Here is a 15,946-nt window from a genome sequence, read left to right on the forward strand (position 1 = left end):
GATCCCCACCCCTGACAGGGCCTGCTTTAACTTCCTGTCTTTCATTTTTAAGTGAATTTTTCTTGTTCAAAAGGGTGTCAGCATGGTGTTTCACACATTTGTATATTGTACAGTAATGCTCTCACTTGCACAAGGATGACACTTAAATTCATGAAGCATTCCACAATTATTTTTACAATAACTGTCCTTTGATTTAGGTCTTCCTTATCGTTTCTCTGAACTCTGTGTTCCTTGTGTCCTATTAATAAAGCTTGTCCTTTCTTCCTTTCACATATTGTAAGTTTTGAGATTTTCATGCCTGTTTATGAACTCCTGGTGCTAATTAACAAAAGTTTCACATTTACCCTTGAAAATGGCAAGACTTCCTAATCACTGGTAAAGAAAGAATGAAGGGAGGAAGGTGGGAGGGAGGAAAAGAGGGAGAGAGGGAGGGAGGAAGGGAAGGAAGGAGGGAAGGACAGAAGGAGGGAGGGAGGGAGGAGGGAAGGAAGGAAGGAGGTAGGGAAGGAAGGAAGGAGGGAGGTAGGGAAGGAAGGAGGGAGGGAGGGAAGGAAGGAAGGAGGGAGGGAGGAAAGGAAGGAAGGAGGTAGGGAAGGAAGGAAGGAAGGAGGGAGGAAAGGAAGGAAGGAGGGAGGGAGGAGGGAAGGAAGGAAGGAGAAAGGAGGGAAGGAAGGAAGGAAGGAGGGAGGAAAGGAAGGAAGGAGGGAGGGAGGAAAGGATGGAAAGAGGAAAGGAAAGCTCAGCTGGAGGAGAAAGTTCTCCTCTTTCTCCCACATGTGCAAGCAAGATAACCACATGCCACATGGAAGTGTACTTACAAACACCCTTTCAAACAAAGTAAGCATCTACCGGAGCTTCCCAGTCAGAAGGCGTGTGCTGTGAAAGCGCCCTTCAGTCTCTGAAAGCTCTATAATCCTGCTTGATTTTCTTAATTTGTTGCCCTAGAAACAGCATTTAAACAGAAACCTCTGAATCTAGAAAGATGAACACTAGGCTGGGAGTGGTGGCACACAGCTATAATCCCAGCTACTCTGGAGGCAGAGGTGGGAGGATCATGAGGGGAGGATCGTGAGTTTGAGGCTGGCCTGGGCCCCATAAGGAGACACTGTCTCAGCACTGTGGTACTTGGGGCCTGACCACTGTCCGCGGAAGACCATCCTGTGCAGGTGAGTGTGGAGTGGCCTCTGCGGTTTCCACGCACTCGCCAACACCTCCCCAGTTGTAACGGCCACAGAGGCCTCCAGATGTCACCAAACGTCTCCAGGAGGGACAGAATTGCCCCAGCTGAGAAGCACTGAGCATGGACAGATTTCCTTTTCCTGGATGGCTCTGCCTCGTTTAATGAAGTGTCTGGGTGTTTCCGAATCACGTCCCTGTTCCTACACTGATCGTCCAGGAGTAACAGTGTGTGCACGATGCTGTCCCTTCTGGAACCAGGTGCTCTGCGTCCAGTGAGGTCACACTGTGCAAATGCTCCCCAAGCACTTCCAAGTTCATGTATTTTAAACTGTGGAAACTTATATCGCATTTCCCATTTTATTTTGTAAGCGTTTTTATTAGCGTATGGCAGTTACACAGAGGGTTTCTTGGTGACAGTTCCATATGCACACATACTGTACCCTGGTTTGGACTGTCCCCTCCGTTGTTCTCCATCTTCCCCCCTTCCTGATGTGACTCTGACAGATGTCAATGCTCATAGTGCGTAGAAAGTGCCTCAACCATATTCGCCCTCCTTCACCCTCCCTCCCACTGCTCCCCTGCCCTTAAACACCTCCATCCTAACCATTGCTAAGGGCACAGCTCAGTGGCCTCAGCACACCCACACGACTCCAGAACCGTCCATGTCCCCACACTGAAGCTCTGTCCCCATCAACGCTAACCCCCTTCTCCTCTCCAGCCCATGGAGCCACCATCCTGCTTCCTGTCTGTGTGGACCTCCTGTGAGTGGCCTCATACAAGAGTCTCCTTTTGTGACCTCCTTATTTCACTGTGTGTAATGTGTTTAAGGTTCACCCATGTTTTTGTTTTTGCTGTTCTTCTCATTTTTCTCCTTCCCCCTCCTTCTCCTTCTCCTCATTCTTCTTCCTTCTTTTCTTTTCTTCTTTAAGATAGGGTTTTGCTACATCACCCAGGCTGGATCAGAACTACACTCAAGCAATCCTCCTGCCTCAGCCTCCTGAGTAGCTGAGACTATGGGCACACACCACTGCGCCTAGCTGAAATTACCCTCCTTTTTTCTTTTTCCTTCTTTTCTTTTATTTCTTCTTTCTTCCTTCAGTTTTCTTTTTTATTTTGTTATCATATTACTGTTGCACTGGGGTTACATCGTGACATTTACAAAAGTTCTTATGACATGTCGCACTTGAATTCACTCCCTCCATCATTCTCTTTTATCCCTCTTAAGGCTCTGGCTAATAATCCCAGGCTAGCCTTGAATTTGTGATCTTTCTGCCTCAGACTCCCAAAGACTGGGATTACAGGTGTGTACCACCACACGTGGCTTACCCTCCTCTTTAAGACTAAGTAATATTCCTTTGGATGTGTATATCACACTTTATTTATCTACTCATCCATCAATAGACGCCTGGGTGTCTGTGCCGTGGCTATTGTGAGTAGAACCACAGTGACAGCGGGTGTACAGATGTTTATTCAATTCATTTGGGTATGTGCCTAGAATTGCTGGATCCAGTGGTAATTCTATTTTAATTGTTTGAGGAAATACAATCCTGTCTGGCAAAGCAACAGCACCAGCATTCACACCAGCTCCTCGAGCATTTTCGTGCATTCCTTATTGTGGTTCAATGCACATACCATACATGTGGCCAGGAGCTCAAATTTGTCCATTCTGTTTGTCAAATCCATAACTTTTTTTTGGCAGCACTGGGGTTTGAACTCAGGGCTTTGCACTTGGTAGGTAGGCACTCTACCACTTGAGCTTTAATTGTTTTTGGATTGGGTCTCACATTTTTGCCCAGGGCCAGACTCAGACCAAGATCCTCCTACCTATGCCTCCTGCATAACTAGGACCACAAGTGTACAGCACCATACATGGCTTATTGTTGAGATGGGGTTTTGCAATCTTTTTCATTTTGTTGTTCCCGGTCTGCAGAGCACCTTACACACACGTGGCACTTTTCGATTCAGGCCATCTGCACAGTTTGAGAGTTCCCATTTTTGCTTCATTTATTTTTTGAGACCATATTTTTAATCACATACACACCTAGAATAATTATATTTTCATGACAGAAACCAACTTAGCTCCAGGAATGCTTTTTACATTAAGCTAAGCCATCTGACAGTAATATGGTTAAAACAGATTTCTCATTTCATTTTTTTAAATGGGCTTTCTTTCTATTAACTTCTAACTTTTTGCCACAGCTTCTCACTATGTAGCCTTAAACTCTCCACTCCCTGCCTCCGCCTCCCAAGTGCTGGGATTACAGGCATGCACCACCATGTCTGGCTGTCTATTAACTGCCTCTAATTGCTAACTTGCTATATCTTTCTCACTTAAATATAAGCAACTCGTTATTGGATTTTAATTCTTCTTATCCAGTCTGACAATCTCTGTATTGTAATTGTCTAATAGGAATATAATATAATTGAAATATAATTCCAATAGGAATATAATTATCATTGAAGTAATTTAAAATTTTCTAGCAGCCACAATTTAAAGGTTCAAAGACATGGTTAAAAAAATTAATAATACTTGAACAACCTAGATGACATGTCATTTCAAAATGTAATCAGTACAAAGCTATTATTAAACTATTTTGTTTTCTTTTTCAATCAAGGTCCTCAAATTCTACAGTTCATTTTAGCAGCACCTATCAGTTCAGATGGTGACCATCCAGTACGAGCAGATGGTCAGATGATCTTCAAATGTCTGAATTTTCTTCCCCCCATTCTCTATATTCTTTTTCTCTCCTCTTTGTCTTGTTTTGGACTTTTGCCTTCATTCCATTTTCTTTTCTACTACTTAGTTCAGAAATTACCCCTCTACCGCTATTATTTGGGAGTTTTTGTTTGTTTTTTGTTTTTCTTTGTTGATTTTTGAGACTGGGTCTCTCTACATAGCCCAGGCTGCACTTAATTCTGCTTCAGCCTCTTGAGTGCTGGGATTACAGGCGTGTGCATCACACCAAGCCTGGAAATTTCTTTAAAATGTTTAATGTATATATTTATTCTATTACAGTATGACTTTGTTCAGTCTTTTTGATGTCCAAATCCCGTTTGAGCTGAATGCGTGCACTGGCGCCCCCTGCCGGCCGCTCTGCACACTGCAGCCCGCGACATGCTCTGTTGCGTTTTCCTTGGAGCATTTCGCACAGGATTCAGAAAAACGCGCGCGCACACGCTCGCGCACACGCGTGCTCGCACATGCACACTGGTGCTCGCACATGCACACTGGTGCACACACGCACACGCGCGCGTGCTCACAATACACACATGCCCACACATGCACGCGCGCACAGATGGTGATTTCGCTCTCTTTGGGTGCACGCGTGGAAGTGGGGTTGCTGCGCCACGTGGTAGCTCTGATTTGCATTGCTTCCAGGATGGCTCTCTCACTCACATTCGCACCCCTGGTGAACACGTCCCTTTTCTCCACACCCCAAAACTCTCTCTCCTTTGTCCTGTTCAAAGTACCTATCCCAGTGGGTGTGAGGCGATGTCTCGCTGTGTCCTCGACTTGCATTTTCCTGGTGATTACTCATGTTGAACATGTTTCGTTAGCCATTTTTTATTACGTCCATTTGTAGGAAGGGCCTCTGTCTGTCTTTAACGTGGGTCATCTATGCGTTTGTTTTGCTACCGAGTGCTGTGAGTCCTTCCAGATTTTCTCTATCTACCCTTTATTGGAGACCCAGTTGGCTTCCCCCACCCTGTTCACTTTGCTGATTATTTTCTTAACTGAACAAAAAATTTTTAATTTGATGTGACCCTTCTTATTTTTGCTTTGTTGCTTGCGCTTTTGGTGTCAAATCCCAAAAATTATGGCTAAGTTGTCCCCTGTGTTTTCTTACAGGAGTTTTATGGCTTCAGGTCTTATGTTTAAGTCTCTTGAGTCCATTTGAGTGTTTGGTTTGGTTTGGTTTGGTTTCTGAGATGGGGTCTCACTATGCTGCCCAGGCTGACCCTGAACTCTTGGGCTGAAGCAGTCCTCTTGCCTCAGCCTCCTGAGTAGCTAGGATGACAAGTGTGCACCATGTTAGGATTTGGACATGAAGTGTCCCCCAAAAGTTCTCATGTATGGAAGGCTTGCTCCCCAGCAGGTGGGTCCAGCCATTGGGAGGTGGTTGGATTGCAAGGGCTCTGACTAATCAATGGACCCCACCTATTGATAGATTCAGAATTTGATGGCTGTCCTGGAACCCTTCCTCTTTCTGTTCCCCGGCCACCAGGAGGTGACACTTTACCTTACCCCACACTTCCACCATGACACTCTGCCTCACCACAGGCCCAGAATCAATGGAGCAGATGACTAAACTCTGAAACTGTGAGCCAAAATGAACCTTTCCTCCTTTAAGTTGTTCTCTCAGGAATTTGGTCACACCAGCATGAAACTATCATGGTTGAACACAACCATGATGCGTGCCTTGAGTTGATTTTGCATGTGGAATTTGCATATGCTAATTCCACTCAGCAGTGTGTAGATACCCAGATTCCTCAGCACCATTCAGTGAAGAGACTTTCCTTTCTCCAAAGCACGTTATCTTGTCTTTGTCAAAAATGAATTGGCTGTACATACATGGATTTATTTCTGGATCTTTATTCTGTTCCATTGGTCTTTTTTCACACCAGTACCATACTGCTATTTTTTTTCAGTATGGGTGTTTGAACTCAGGGACTTCACCTTGAACCACTCCACCAGCACCTTTTTGTGTGTGTGATGGGTTTTTTCAAGATAGGGTCTCACCAGTGCCTGGCTTACCATACTGTTTTGATTACTGTACCTTTGTAACACATTTTGAAATCTGGAGTGTGATGTCTCCAACTTCCTTCTTCTTGATCAAGATTGCTGTGGTTAGCTGGGTACCAGTGGCTCACACCTGTAATCCCAACTACTCAGGAGGCAGAGATCTACAGAATCATGGCTAAAAGCCAGCTCTGGGCAAATAGTTCACTGGACCCCATCTTAAAAAAATACATCACAAAAAAGAGCTGGAGAAGTGACTCAAGTGGTAGAGCCCCTGATGAGCAAGCATGAGGCTCTGAGTTCAAGCCCCAGTGCTGCAACAAAAATTATTTCTTTGGTTATGTAGGGACTTTTTGTGCTTCCACATGAACCTCAGGATTGTTTTATCTATTTGTATGGAAATGTCCCTGAAACTTTGATGGGATTGCACTTAATCTGCAGGTCGCTTTGGGTTGCGATATATTAAAGCCTCCAACCCGTGAACATGGGATAGAGTTCCATTAATTTGTTTTCTTCTACACTTTCTTCAGTTAATGTTTTCTGGTTTTCCATGTACTTTCAGCAACTTGGGTTGGAACTATAGCGATGGCTATCTTGTGCATATCTATATCCATACCTGTATCTATACATCTTATTGGTTCTACTTCTCTGACAACTCAGGCGAATGTCTTGAGTAAGCACGATGCCATTCAAGAGCTACAAGCCTGAAAATCCCCCATAGGATTCTCAGGTAGGGTGCTGGCAGCATCTGCAGGGCACGGGGGCAGGGGCACTAGCAGATCCTTTGCAAAAGTCTGGGGGGTCTCACTGGGCCCTTTGCTAATGGTTCTTAGTCCATGCTAGGTGGATTCCTGGCTCATTCTGTCAGGGCTGCAGACCCTGTGGACATTTCATCAGCTATGTAAAGAGTCCTGACTGTACTAGAGGAAGCCGCGGGATATTATCCGATGACACTAATGTGTTATTCATATAAGATTTCCATTCTGAGGGGCACCCTGGTCCTCTCTGTTATCCCCCAGTTCCCTCGTTGTGATAAGGTGACAGATCCAGCAGAGGGATTAAGAGAAAGAAACTGTTATGCCTGTGACAGTGAAATCAGAGATGGCGAGGAAGTCCCACCAACGGCGTGGCTCCAAACAGGTCCCCATTCTGACACTCAGCCTAAAGTGCAGCAGCCTGCTGTAACCTCAGAGGAAGGAAAGGGAGTAGAGAGCCTTTGGGATCACATTGCACAAACCCAGATGTTCTCCCACCTGCGCCCCTTTTTTTGCAGGGATTGAGTTCCGCCTTGCACTTGATGGGCAGGCGCTGTGCCCCGTGAGCCACGCCCACGTGAGCCACGCCCCCAGTCCCGCCCAAAGAGACCTTGGTTAGTTCCCTTCTGGAGGAATTCCTGCCCAAGTTGGTCTAAGAGACCAGCTGAGCGGAGGATGCTAATATCACTCCAAACCCTCCTCCAAGGGTGTCAGCCACACCAGGGTCACAGAATGCAAACAACAGCAGCCCAGGCTCTCCTCACAGCGGCCTGCCCTGCGCCTGGTCTGCCTGGCTCTCCACTCCTTCTCTCTCCCCAGGAGCCTGTGCTCAAGTCCCTATGGCCGCCCGCGGATGGACGCCCCTCCATCCCGCTGCCTGGGCGCCTGTGCATGGTTTGGAGGCCTATGCTGCTTTTTGACTCAAGCCCTCCAGAGAACTAGCCAAGGTCTCGCATGAAATGTCTTCACTCTTTCAAGGGCATGCCTCCTGGTTGGCAGAGGCCTTCCCACTGGACCCCGCCTCTTACAGGATCCATCACCTCCCAATACGACTGCCCTGGGGACCAAGCTCCCAACACACGAGTGTTGGGGTGGACACTAAGCTAGCACACCCACGTCCTAAAGGAATGGCAGCAGTTAGGGACACTTTAACTGCTTGCAGGACCCTGTGAACCCACCTGAACTAGACATTTTTCTTTTCTTTTTGCTGTCTTGGGACTTACTTTGTATGTATCCCAGGCTGGCCTCAAACTCATTATCCTCCTGCCTCAGCCTCCCAAGTGCCTGGCTGGTGACAATTTTAATCATGTCCCTGGAACTCCTGGAAATGGAATGGTTAATAAGCCCCATGGGAGCCTTTGGGAAAAATTAACTGTGCTCCTAGAAAGCTGTCTGGTGGCTGGTCCCCAGAGAGGCCTGAGAGGGACCCAAAATAGCAAGCCAATTACACTTGTCAGCACTTGTGCAGAGCACACTGTCCTCTGTCCCAAAGCAGACAGACTGATCTCCCCAGACATCCAAGAAGGAGACCCAAGAGAACTCCAATTGTCCTAGGAAGGCCCAGGGGAGGGACAGGCATGATAGGGTGTGTGTGTGTGTGTGTGTGTGTGTGTGTGTGTTGTGATATGTGTGTGTCTGTATGTGTGTGTGTTCTGGAGTATGTATGTGGTGTGTGTATATGTGTGTGGTGTGTGATGTGTGTGGTGTGGGGGGTGTAATGTGTACATCTTTATGTGTCCATTGTGTGTATGTATGGGGTGGGGGTGAAGTGTATGGTGTGTCTGCTTATGTGTGTGGTGTGTGTGACATATGTAGTGTGTGTACTATGGGAGGGATGATTGTGTGGAGTGTGTGTATCTGTGTGTGGTATGTGGGCAGTATATGTGTTGTATGTGTGTCGGGGGTGATGTGTGTGATGTGTGTGGTGTGTGTGTATGGGTGTCTGATGTGTGCGTGAGGTGTGTGTGTATGTGGTGTACAGTGTGTTGTGATTTGTGTGCTGTGCGGTGTGTGTGTATGTGTGTTGTGATGTGAGTGCTGTATGGTGTGTGTGCGGGGTGTGTGTGTGTGTGTGTGTGTGATGTGTGTTCTGGTGGTGTGTGTGATGTGTGTGCTGTGTGGTGTGTGTTGTAAGGAAATATAGGCCTCAAAATGACCAAGTGGAGAGGAGTGATCTGGCCAAGAGATTCTTTATTGCCGGGTGGGAGAGGGAGAGAGCCAAGAGAGAGAAGCAGGAGGGGCAAGGGCTTAAATACCCCTCAGTGGGACTCAGCATGATCTGGTTGGTTAGGATCTTATGGTTCATGCTGATTGGAGGTTGGGGCAGAAGGAGGATTCAAGCTAGACTTGAGGCAGGACCGTGACCCTGGAAAACAGAAGCTTAAGGGTGCAGTAAGAACTGAAACCTATCGGTGCCATTATTGCCAACATTCCTCCCTTTTTTGTTTGTTAAGGAAGGGGGGCGTTGAGTTCGCTCTGGTTTCTTAGAGCTGGCAAGCGGTGGCATAGGGGAAGGAAGGGTTAGTTGGCAAACAATGTTGGGATGGTGACCCTCATGAGGGCATACACCCAGGCTCTGAAAATGAAGATTTCCTCTTCCCTGAAGTTGATGAAGGTCCCTTGTAGCCATAGGTCATAAAGAGTCTCGAGCCAATCCTCCGACCTCTGCATGGTGGGTATCAGCCAACTATCCTGGCGTTTTGGAGAGGTTGGTGTCCCTAGAGGTACAACTGGTTAAATTTTTGATTAGCAGTAACAGACATGCAGTATGATACAAGGGAGGAAGCTTAAGAACAGGAGAGCAAGAAACATAGGCATTAGGATGGGCATTGGCCAGGAGAACCACTGTGAAATGCTGTTCCCTAGACAATTTCAAGAGTCCTCCAACTACAAAGAGAGAAATGGGTGGCCATACATTACCTAAGACCCAAATAGGAATATTAGAGGAGCATAAAAAGGTGTCTGTTCAGGGACTGCATACCTAGGGATCTAAATTCTGCAAAATCCTATAACTGCCAGGAAAGCTGTAAGCTGTCTTATGGTATGGGGGTTGGGAAACGGAAGATTGGGTTGATGCATTTATGACTCAGTGAGTGAGTCTGTCCCTTTAAGGCCACACCTAGGTAGGTGACCTGTGGGAGGCAGGGACTGTCAGGATTTAAATGTAACACTCTTGGATAAAAGAAAGCTTTGGCTCATTATTTTATATAAATGTTTGTACCATATTCAGATAACACTGTTACAAGGTGGACTTTAAGACACATAAGCAAATATGTAAATGAACTCTGATTTAGTAGTACTTAAAGCTTGACAAGATCAGCAGAAAACACAAATAATTTCTTTGATAAAATCTTTCTCTGTAATGGTTTTTTGTAGATGTTACTCAGAGCAGAACAATATTAAGATAACCTTGTTATTTTATAGACATAGAGGATTTGATTTTAGTTTGACATGACCCTAAAAATCTTTTAGGCAACTCTTAGATTATATTCAACTTTAACTTTATCACACATCAAAGTTTTTTATTATACACTTTTAAACTTACTCAGACTTTTATACAACATACTAAACCCTTTGATGGTTTGTCCTCATCTTTCCAATTTGAAACAATCTTTAGGATAAACGCTTCTTTACAAAATCCCTTCTCATAATCCCGTCCCAGCAGGGACACTGGAGTTTTAGGTACTATGAGGAAAGAGTGACAGAAGAGCAGGTCTCCCCAAGAGCAGGCCAGAGGACAGGTAAACTAGTGCTCTAGGGGCTGCCAGATTTGCCCCGAACGATAACTTTTGTCATTGGACCAGGGACCAGGAGAAAAAGATAAAACAGAGAAACGGGCTCCACTGTCTAGGAGAAAAATGGCCTTTTGCTTTTCTGCCATTATGGCTCCTCAACATTGATGCCAAGAAGTGGAGTGTGGACAGGAGGCTTGGACCCATCAATCCATAGAAAGTGGCACCTCACCTTCCATCAGGTGATGGGGGCACTTAGACCTCCAGTGGTTACCCTTGGAGAGGGCAGGGTCCTGGTTGGGGGCGGGGCTGTCTCCCGGGCTGTCCCCCTTAAGCATTCTCTGCAGAAGTGCCCCTCCTGTCCACCATGGTAACAAGTTCAGAATTCAGGCCCCAGTCGGGTGGGGCCTTCTCTGAGAGCAGCAATGAGGCCATGGTGTCTCTTATCTTTTTCTCTCCTGTTAGTAAGGTCTCGGGACATACAGACGTAGCCATAAATACAGACATGGCTAGCTGTGTTACTTGGCTCAATGACTTTTCCCTTCAGCCACAGTCTGAGTTTTGACGAATATCTGGGGCTGACTTAGAAATTTATCTTTGAGGAGAACCTCTCTCACCTGTGACTCTGAGTCTACCGTGGTATGCTTTCTGATAGGTTGTTGCTGTAAAGTAAAGTTGTTATTTTACATTGACACCTGACACTCTGGAGAGCAAGTCTCTGAACTGCTCTGGGCCTCAGTTTCCTCGCTTGAAGAATGAGGGATCTGGTCTAGGTTAAACTACGTTTTTCTACTATGAGATGGCTGAAGTGACATTACTGCCACTTCTTTACCATTTTTTATTTTTAGTAATGCTGGGGAATTGAACCCAGGCCTTTGCACATGCTGGGCAGACATTCTCCCATTGAGCTACTTCCTCAGCCCCAAATACTATTATTATTATTTCTTACTTTGGCTGTACTGGGCTTGAACTCAGGACTTTCTTCCTGTAAAGTGGCACTCTACTGCTTGAGCCTTATAATCATTTCAAACCTGAGTGGCCTGGGCCAGAACCCATTGCTTTTCTAATGAGAGAAATTTGTATAGGGGGCCTCAGTTTACTTTTTTTTTTTACTTTTATAGAAAAGGTCTATTGTAATTTAAGGAGCCCTGTGAAAGCCACTTCTCTTGGTCACCCAAGGCAAACTGAGGCCAACCTCAGTACAAAGCTTACATCTACCAACCAGAAGACTGGAAGATGCAGGTCCCATCTAGAAAGAACAATACACTAGGATCCTGTCTTTTAGCTAACAGCAGGCAGCCTCTTTAATAAAGGCTACCTTTTTAACAAAGAAATCATTTGTAAAGTTAGAGAAGGGCATTCAGAGGGCATTTCAGGCCAGTAACAGTGCCATACGGGACAACTAGTGTTAATATTTAGAGGGAAAAATTTATGCCGAGGCCAAAGGTATAGAAAACTCTAAATGAGAAATTTAGAGACCATAGTAATGTCTATTTAGTTGTTTCTGGAACTATAACCTTGAGCTAACAATTTACTTACAAGGGTCTGATGCCCTGAGGTGTGAGGTGGGGCTAGGAGCAGGACTTGTGCAAGGCGCCACTCCCTCCACACACACCTGGGACAAATGACCCTGACTGCTTAGGCCTGATCTTGCGGCCTGTCACCCCTCCCCCCTTCCTGTGTACTCTGTGCACGTTTATTCTAGGGGAAGTGGCAGCAGGCTGCAGCCATCGCCACGTGTGGCTGGCGGCCCAGGATTTGCTGGGTCCTCTCTATGGATTTTCTTAGCTATGGCAGGCATTTTTGCTGTGTCCAGGAGCCGGCATCCTGTGCACAGGTGCACCTGTTTGCTTCCCCTCCTCCCCTTGTGGGGGCAGAGATAGAGTGTAAGCATGGCAGCTGCAGGTTTTTGCAAGCGCTTTTGTAAAGCAGCTGATTTAAAGTTACGTTAGACTGAGAGGCCTGGCAAACTAGTTGGAATAGCTTAAGTCATAAGGTACCATGCTACAGGTTTTTCATGGGAGGCAGGGTCCCAGTAAGCCCAAGGAGGGGAAGGCAGGCAGAGACAAAGGACATGTGGTGTGACCATGGGGGAGGCAGAAAGGTGAGCTGACATCTTAGGTGAGGGAGGGGAAGGCAGAGCCTGGAGGCGTGACACACGCTTAAGGGATTAGCCATCACCTGTGCCTCCAGGTTGCTCCCATTGATTGGTACTGGCAGGCTTTCAGGAAACAAAACCTCCACTCTCCAGTCACCGAATAAAGCATGAGCTCTCTCAGAGCTGGAATCGCCTTGAGGCCAGAATTGGCAAGGAGTGGCTTGCTTAACTCCATGACAGGGAAAGTTTTTCAGGAAGATAGGAGGAGATAGGTATGGTAAGCAGTGCAAGAAGTCTGTTTACATGGAGAAGGAGGAGGTTTGGGGAGGAATTGGCTGATTTAGAAACTGGTTTACAGGCTGATAGAATCTGCGCAGGGGAACAGAAAGTACAGAGGGAGGGTTTGAAGTCAGAGAGCCGGATTTAGATGGAGGTATGAAAAGGCTTGGACATAATGGAATCTCTCCCCATCGTCCCGATCGCTCACAGTAGTTATATGTCCCATAAAAGGTTGGGATTTAAAGACCCAAAAAGGGGCCAGTGACTTTGGTTGTCTAAAGGATAAATGGGCCAGATTTGAGTGCAAAAGCGGATCAAATTTTTGGTTTTATATCTGGGGTCAAATCCAAGGTGTCTAAATTATTGAGGAGGCATCTCAATGGGGAGTCAGACTGCAGAGAAGATGTAGAGGCACCCATTATGAGGGACCTGGTCCCAGAATGGGAGAGGAGGATATTATGTACTGTGGAGCATCCTTGCGCAGCACAAATATCTGAGAAAACGCAAAGCCAGGTGACCCAGCCATCGCTGAGTTCAGGTGGTTTGCAGGGCAGAGACCAGCAGCTTGGATTACCTAGGCCTAGGTTTTGTAGGGTCCCGGACCCTGTAAAATCCAAACCCTGTGGAGAAGGGGATCCCTCTACCGTCTGAGCCACTCAGAGATAGCCCAAAGCATGGGAAGTGTTCTAAAACTCAGACACACCAAAGGGAGAGACCATAAAGGGAGCCCAAGAAGGGTAGGTGGACTCACCAAAGAATGTCCGGTGTTGGATGCGAGCGAGGGCAATCGGGAGGATGAGTCCTGGCCAGTCATGTCCCCAGGGTGGTCATGGGGTGAGTCAGAATCAGGGTCCCACCAGGATTAGTGGGGAAACCCACTCCGAGTCATGGCACCAAATGTAAGGAAATGTGGCCCCAAAATGACCACGTGGAGAGGAGTGATCTGGCCAAGAGATTCTTTATTGCCAGGTGGGAGAGGGAGAGAGCCAAGGGAGAGAAGCAGGAGGGGCAAGGGCTTAAATACCCCTCAGTGAGACTCGGCATGATCTGGTTGGTTAGGATCATATGGTTCATGCTGATTGGAGGTTGGGGCAGAAGGAGGGTTCAAGCTAGAACTTGAGGCAGGGCTGTGACCCTGGAAGGCAGGACCATGACCCTGGAAAACAGAAGCTTAAGGGTGCAGTAAGAACTGAAACCTATCAGCGCCATTATTGCCAACATGTGTGGTGTGTGTGGTGTGTGTGTGTGTGATGTGTGTGCTGTATGGTGTGTGGTGTGTGTGTGTGTGTGTGATGTGTGCAGTGTGTGTGTATGTATGTGTGTGTGGTGTGTAGTGTGTGTGATGTGTGTGCTGTATGGTGTGTGTGGTGTGTGTATGTGTGATGTGTGCTGTGTGTGTGTGTGTGTAGTGTGTGTGCTGTGTGCTGTGTGTGTGACATGGGTGTGAATTGCTCCTGAGGGGTGAGGGTTTAGTTCAGTGGTACAGCACTTGCCTGGCATGGGCGAGGCCCGGCTTCCACCCCTTTCAGAATGGCTCCTGAAAGCCATGCTGCCCTGAAGAAAGTCTCCAGCGCACACACACATGCTTGCACGTACACATTAGTGCACACATGTACACACACACGCGGGCATGCACATACACACATGCCCACACATGTGCTCATTCCTGGGCTGCTGTGAAGGCTTTGGACTCATGACAGCCATGACCACAGTGACCAAGCTGACCATGGATGCATGGCCTCATCTCCTACATTTCCCTCTCAAGCCCTGCCAGTCCTCCAGGAACTCCTCTAAGCTTGTGTTGCAAAGCTGAACTGAGTTGGTGAGGTGACTGCGCTCTCTGCCTTCACCCTTGGCCATGTCCAGCGGTGCCATGCTCTGCCTGAGAAGAAGCTAGTGGCTGTCCAGTCTCGCAGATCCCTGACAAAGCCAGCCAGTCGGGAATGCTGTTTCTCTCCGAGTCTGGAGCAGCAGATGGGTCACTCTTGATTTACATTAACCTGGAAGGAAGCAGAGGCAACAAAGAAAAAATGTGCACCCACACAGAGTGAAAAAGAATGGCAGATCTGTGTGGAGAGATGTCACAGGGAGGAGCACAGCTGAGCAGAAGCAGCCTTCTTTTACCTCCAGGGTAAGGACAGGAGAGGTAAAGCACGGTGAGAGAGGGAGGGGTGATCTGCGGGAGGACTGGCAGCACACCAGGACCCACGTGGAGTGTACTCACACATAAACGCACTGAGCCAAATAGGAAACCTGTGTGCATTTTCCTGGGTGCATTTACCTCAGTACTTTTCCATTTTTACTTTTGTACATAAAAAGATGTACAGCATGATATTACTGTCTTGTTTATTTTTCCATAGCTAGAAGAAAATGCCTGAGATAATCAACTTAAACAGAGGAAAGATTTAAGGCCAGGTAGCATGGCCCTTATCTGTAATCCCAGCTACTCACGAGGTAGAGATTGGGAGAATCATGGTTTGAGGCCAAACAAGGCAAAAGTTAGCAAGACCCCATCTCAATCAATAAGCCAGACTTGATAGTAGCTGCCTGTGATGCCAGCGATGTGGAAGGCACAAGTACTAGGATTGCAGTCTGAGGCTGGCTCCAGGCAAGCATGTCAGATCCTACCTGAAAAATAATTAAGGCAAAAAGTGGGGGAGGACTAGAGGTGTGGTTGAAGTGGTAAAGCAAGGGTGAGGCTCTGAGTTCAAACTTCAGTACCCCCCCAAAAATTGTCAGGTTTAGTTGGATCATATTTTTGAAGGTTTCAGTCCATTGTCAGGGGCCACCTTGCTTTGGGGCCTGTGGCAGGGAGTGTGGTGGAGGCAGCTGCACACTTCATGGCAGCAGAGAGAGCAAGAGACCAATGTCGTCCAGTCCTCTTCCAGGGCATGCCTCAGTGACCTTAGATCTCCTCCCACTGGACCCCACCTCTGAAATTCCACCACATCCTGATAGCGCCATGTTGGTGATGCCCTTTCATCCTGCTCATTGTATGTGCACGTGTGCTCAGAAAGAGTGATAGAATCTCTATGAGTGAGTTTTCAGTGGACAACCCTGTATCCTTGACCACAGACCTTCCTCATGCTGTATGTAAGATGTACAGGCTCTCCCAACCCTGATAATCACTCATCTACTCTTTGTTTTATTTTTCCTTTTTTCA

Source organism: Castor canadensis, chromosome 14 (genome assembly GCF_047511655.1).
Source record: "Castor canadensis chromosome 14, mCasCan1.hap1v2, whole genome shotgun sequence".
NCBI classification, from domain to species: domain Eukaryota; kingdom Metazoa; phylum Chordata; class Mammalia; order Rodentia; family Castoridae; genus Castor; species Castor canadensis.